Source organism: Mus musculus, chromosome 11, assembly GCF_000001635.26.
Source record: "Mus musculus strain C57BL/6J chromosome 11, GRCm38.p6 C57BL/6J".
Taxonomy (NCBI): Eukaryota; Metazoa; Chordata; class Mammalia; order Rodentia; family Muridae; genus Mus; species Mus musculus.
The window spans coordinates 18,645,516-18,651,855 of record NC_000077.6 but is presented as its reverse complement, the minus strand read 5'-3'; the positions used below and the strand labels follow the sequence as shown (position 1 = coordinate 18,651,855).

At 43.5% G+C, this 6,340-nt stretch overlaps 1 non-coding gene across 1 annotated transcript; it reads left to right on the top strand.

Annotated features, from left to right (window-relative positions):
• Positions 1-3,717: 3,717 nt before the first annotated feature.
• Positions 3,718-3,860, top strand: LOC115487899. Its single transcript, XR_003949927.1, has one exon. It is a non-coding gene; the product is annotated as a small nucleolar RNA SNORA48 (small nucleolar RNA).
• The last annotated feature ends 2,480 nt before the right edge of the window (positions 3,861-6,340 follow it).

Sequence of the window (6,340 nt, the reverse complement as noted above, 5' to 3'; positions counted from 1 at the left end):
CCACTCCTTCACCCAAAGCTCACGGTGCATCCTGGGAAAGGAAGATGGCAAGAGCCAGAGGACTTGGACGTGTATTGTGAGACTGTGTTTTCTTGGATATGATAGAGAAAGAATACCTATTATATATGAAACATATGGCTGCTTAAACAATGACAGCATCAATGGACATGCTAACATAGAAGAGGGAGATATCTCTACTTCTAGATAGAGAACCATAGACAACCAATGACTATTAAGAAAGAGAGAGAATTAGTCTTCTCTAGGCATAAGCCCCCTAATTGCTATTCAATACCAAGTCATCACCTCTGAAAGTATATACAAACAAGTGACACTAAATGAACTCACCAGGTTGTATTTATATATTTATATATCTACATATGCCTATAACAATAATAATTAAGAAAAGAAGCCAAGAATTTGAGAAGGAGTGGTTAGGGGTTTCATGGCAGGGATTAGAGTTTGGAAACGGAAAAGGGTAAATGATGTATATTTTAATTTACAAAACAACCAACAACTCTTTAGGAATCCTGGACAAATGAGGTAATAGGAGGTCTTCTTTTGTCTCCGTAATTCTAGTGGCGTATGCTGCGAATCCGACCTTATAAGAGCAGAACATTCAGCAGAAACCAGAGCAGAAGCAGGAAACCTTGGCTGCCATTGAAAAGTAGCTGGAGGTCCGGTGTGGACAAGTTTGATAGAAAGAAGTTCTAAAAGGCTCTAGTCCCCTGCAGTCATTTTCAAATTTTGAGTTAGACCCTCTCTGAGATCTCTACCTGGTTCTTCTAGAAAATAAGAGAGAAAACGATCCCCCCGGGCTTCCCTGAGGATGAATAGAAAAATAACAATCTTGAAGCAGGAGAGAATATTCATAAAAAACAGAGGAAATAGCCCATGCAAAAGGGGAAAACCATAACTATTTAGCCTCCCAAAGTAGAACATAGGATAGGGAAACTATTATCTATAATGTTGGAGTGACACATGCCTTGTGTTTACCCAAGCCTATAGAATGTGCACTTCCAAATTTGATGTAGACAACTGTAGTGAGTCATTTGGTGTTTCTTGGGTGGTTTTGATTCATAAGCTGTACATACATGGGTACAAGGGTATATGGAAACTCTCAGAACTTCGTGCTGCATTTTGCAGTAAACTAAAACTGCTTTCTAAATACAGCCTGTGAGAACCCAAAAGTTCCACTTTAGTCTTTGAATGTACTCAGGTCAAACTGGAGAGGCAATGTGGTCAGTGTCTAGTTCTCAAGAGCTCTTTTTAAAGCACGCATGCCCTTTCTCATCTAGGCTACGACCTCTTGTTGGGTCCCAAGTCCTGTGGCAATTCTCTCATGTTGTAGAACACAGACAAAGATAGCTACATGGCTTACCATATTAATCAGTATAATTTTGATTCAAAATAAGTCACCATCAATTATTACAACAGACTTGAATTTGATCTACTTGAGCTAAAACAAGAAAATCTCTCTCTCTCTGTGTGTGTGTGTGTCTGTGTGTGTTTGTGTGTGTGTGTATGTAGTAGCAGGCAGTAGGTAGTTGGTAGCTAGATAGTTTGTAGTAGGTAGCTAGCCCACAAGACTCTCAAGAGTAGGTTGTGTTTTGTTCTTTTCTGCCTAACTTGTGCTGTTTTGCCATGGCTCCACTGCTAACTGTGTGAGTGACTTGGCTAAATCTTCTTCTTTTTCTGTGTTTGGCAGGATTTTTATTCTACCATACCTCTCCTTCCTTCAGTGTCTTGACTCTCATCCAGTGTGACATTCCTCTTATAACTGACAGGCTGAGCAACTGTGGATGTCGTAGGATGATTTTTTTTTTCTTGCAGATTTCCTACTTTGCTGGTTAAAGCCACACTAACTTCACAGGCATCACTAATCTTTGTCTTAGGATCTGAAGGTTCATTTGATCACATCAACCGATTGAAGTCTGGTAGGGAAAAGCTCACACAATAGTGGTCCTTCATGTAAAACCTCCAAAACCCCATATCAAATGATAATATGAGCAAATTGAAGAAACCTGCCATTACGTTCATGATCAATATGGCGTTCTGTTTAGTATACTCATCACAAAGGAAACTAGGAAGTGAGTTGATTTCTGAGCTTGCTACAGAGCTAATATATAAGAAAGGGTGTGCCGTGTTGGCTATCATGATTTAAAAAACAACCAATCACGAAGATAAAAATTGTTCTTATATTATTTTAAGGACGAGAGACAATTGTAAACCTTGATGAAGCCAAACATGGAGTAGGCCCAGTGTGTCTAACTGTAAAAATGTGGATAATTGGGAAGCTGGATTCTAAGCCAAGCAGGCCTGAGTTCCAGCCTTGGCTGGATGAAGTAACCGTGTGCTGGAGCCTCTAGGGGTCTAATTTGTTTCACCTCTGATGTGGAAGTGTCGATTACACAATTCTCTAGAGCATCCTATAGGCTTAACAGTATATTTTTGTGAGTTTTTGAAGGTACTTAGAATGAAATAACCCAGAAGCAACAGAGAGCACAAGCTATCATAGTGCAGTTACCTTGGATCTACAGTTTATTAACTTAGCTATGAGAAGGGACTGTCACCTTTAGAAAAGGATTCGGAGTTTTTAAGTTTGTAGAAACTACGACTGAGCCCAAAACTTTACAAAAAGGAAATTCAGTCTTTGAAGGAGGAATACTCAAATTCACAGAACAATATCCTGGTCTAACTCCATCCTCATTCACTTATGAGGTACTTTCTGAATGCCTGCTCTTCGGTTGAGTATTAAACTGATGTAGAAGTTTCTGACCCAGGTTTTGAATTGTGGTCTTCTTGTCTGTCTGTGTCTGTGAGTTCTCACTGTTAGCATTTCACATGGTTGTTTTCATTCACATCCACCTGCCTTAGTATTGCTACCAAGGAATAGTTTCCTTTGGGATTTTTGCTGGGGACAGTGTAGCAGAATGGGAGACACTGCCTGGATTAGTTAAGATACTAGGCACTTAGACTCCTTTCTAGCTCTCTACAAAATATCACACGATCAAACTCTTTTTTTTAAACTTAATAGGCAAGTAGAAGTTCTATTTCTTGCTATTTTTCAGGGACTCAGACTGACAGAGGTTGTGCCCTTTTCAGTATATGCTCACAGAGTCACCACAATATCAATATCTAGCCAAATAAAGAGAAAGAGCATAGCTTATTACCTTTTGTGATTTTATAAACCAGGCCTTCCTGACACAGGAGAACATTTTCAGTTACACTGTGCTGCTCAGAGCTTGGTGAGATAACTGCTTTTACCTGACTGCTGCTCCGGGAAGTGGAGTCTAGGGCCATATTTAGTGACCTCCTAGCAGTCTTTTGCATGGCTCAGCGCTGTAGCGTGTGCTGAGTGTGTGCCCAAACCTCACTTAGCATTGCATTGCTTGAGTTTCTTTCCAAATTGAGGTCAGTTTGGTGTATAGCAGCTTATATGAACAGTTATGAGAGCATACTCAACTCTAAAATAGTCAGCTTGCTTCCTCTTTACTGTGGTCTGGGCCAGATGCCCTGAGCATACTCCAAATAAATGGGAAGCGTTAATATAATTGTTCAATAAACATAGGACACAAGTTGTAAAACTTTGTCTCTGTGTCACACTTGATTTATTTTTTGTCATGGAAAACACAACATAAATATACACCATCTCAAATGGCTCTTATAATATCTGTGATTAAAATAAGGAATCCCTCCCAGTCAATGGGCAACCTACTCTTCTCTAGAAATGGGCAAAGAGGTACCTTGTTGGTGGTTTTGTTCTTGTAACAATCAGGGGAAGAGCAGATGGCAATAATTTATTCATGCTAGCTTGATGCCTGGCTTGGTGGTCAAAGCTGTCTTACACCTAGAACTCATAAAAATCAAATCAAATAAAATACAGGCAGGGCAAAGCAGCTGGAGGAAGACAGAGACCTGGAGACTGCCATGCCACCCACAGACCTGCCCACCAGTGCTTGTCACAGGAAGGCCATGGACACCCACTTGCCCCACACCACAAAGCATGGATAGAGATGCCATCCAGTGCTATCCTGAACCAGGAGCCATCACAATGTATGAGTATGTGGTAGTTAGAAGGGAGAGAAAGAGAAATGCTTGAGCATTATGAAGAGAGATAGAACTGGACACTCAAAAGTGGAGAGGAGTAGCCTGTTGTGAGTGGCCAGTGCTGCCACTTGAGGCCATGGTGAGGTCTCAGGTTGAGCTACTGCTGAGTGCTGTGTCTCACTCCTGTGGTTATGCAGCAACAGGGGTAAAATAGATGTCCAAGGCTCATATAACCACTAGAGAAAACGGGGATGTCCCTGGTCAGGGCATCCAGCAGGGACCATGTGGATGTCCAGGGGCTGTGCATAACTGGCCCTGTCCTTCAATGGATGTGGTGCACTAGAGAGCTTGCCCCATCTCTCACTTGGGCAGCACTCAGGAGAGCAGGCCATGCACCTAGCCCAGGAAGCATGGTAGAACTGTGTGGATAGGTTGGGATGAGTAGGCCCTCAGGGCATGAGTATGGGAGAGCTTACCCTAATACTTATCTGCCATGGAGTGGGGGGGGGGCACAGGGAGAGAGGTGATTGCCCCCCCCAAAGCTCAGCAATCAAAAAGGCTTCCCACAGGGTTATGAGCTTGTCAGTGCTAGCCCTATCCCTCACCAGCTATAGCACTTGGGAGAGCAGACCCATGTACCTTGCCTAGATAGCACAGCAGTCCAGGGGCTCAGGTGAGACAGCCTCTAGGGTAATAGTATAGGAGATCTGGCAGTGTCACTCGTCTTTTGTGTGGTGGAATGGGTGTGCCGGTGATGCCTTTTCTCCTTGCTCCTCACCACTTGTGGCAGTCAGGAGAGCTGGCCTTGCCCTGAACCACCTGCAGCACTTAGGAAATCAGGCCCTGCACCTTGCCTAGGCATCCTAGTAGGGCTGACCCTGGTCAAGAGGCTGTGGGTGAAGCAGCCTCAAGAACAGGAGAGTTGGCCCTGACACTCGTCTTCCATGAGGTGGCCTAGGCACACGGGTGATGTCCTCCACTGACACCTCACTACCTACAGTAGCCAGAAGAGCTGGCCCTGGGGTCCTGAGAGTGGAAGAGCTGACCCTGCCCCTTAGCACTGTAGCACTTTGGAGAGTGGCCCATGCCCCTTGCCTGGGCAACACAATGGAGCCTGGCTCTGATAGTGAAGGCTTGGGTGAGCAAGCCCTGAGGGTGTGAGAGCAGGAGAGCTGGACCAGCCTCTCACAGGCTGCAGCACTTGGGAGAGTAGGGCCCACACCTTGACTAGGCAGCACACTGGAGCTGGTTCTGGAGGCCTGGGTGCACGTTAGTCAGCCTGAGAGCTTGAAAGCAGGGGAGCTGACCCTGCCTCTTGCAGATGGTGGCACTGGGTGGTCCAGTCAGAGCAGTGCTGGAGACCTTGCTTTGATGGTCTGGATAGGGAGGGTTGTTGGGCTGACTAGTTCAGCTACCATCCAGGCCAGATCCAGGGCTCTGAGTTGATCTACCCTGAAATCTATGTCATCTGTGAATGGTTCAGACTCATGATAGGGCCAGTCCTGCTATTCCAAGGATGTAGGAACTCTATGACACAGGGCAACAACAGGATAACTAGGAGGAATCCCAGTGAGCATTGATGATGTCACAGAAACTAGAGATCTCCAACCAGAGCAATGACTCATTGCAATGAACACTGCAAGTGAAGATGTGTGGACATAGGGCTAGACTGTGGGACACATAGACACACTATGCTGAGATGTTATCTATGCTTTGTGTTTTATTTTGTGAGAGGGTTTGCAAGGGCAAAGAGTGGAAATGAGGGGATGGGGAGTTAAGCAGAACTGGGTTGCATGATGTGAAGCTCACAGAAAAGTTTTAAAAATAAGCAAACAAGCAAAGATAGCGGAAAATAAAATTAAACACTAATTCACCTTGTAAGAGAGACTTTGGTTTTGAAATATTATAATTTTTTAAGATTAAAAATTTTATATATTTAGTGACTTATTTACATATTTTCACTCTGTTTTCTCCAACTCTTACTATGCCCCCTCTCAAATTTATATCCTCTTTTTCCTTAATTAACATGGTCACATATGTGTATGTATATATAAATTTATAAATATAACCTGCTGAGTTCATTTAGTGTTGCACATGATATTAAGATGGGTCACTTAGTACTGGATAACAAGTTAAAGAGCTCATCCATGCAGCCATTTATTCCTTGTAGCTCTTCATATTGGGATGGAACCTTGTGAGGTCTTCTTTAGACATCATATTCTGGCAATTTCCAGGGAATAGCTTCACTGCTTGTACTAGCTAGTTTTGTGTCAACTTGACACAGCTGGAGCTA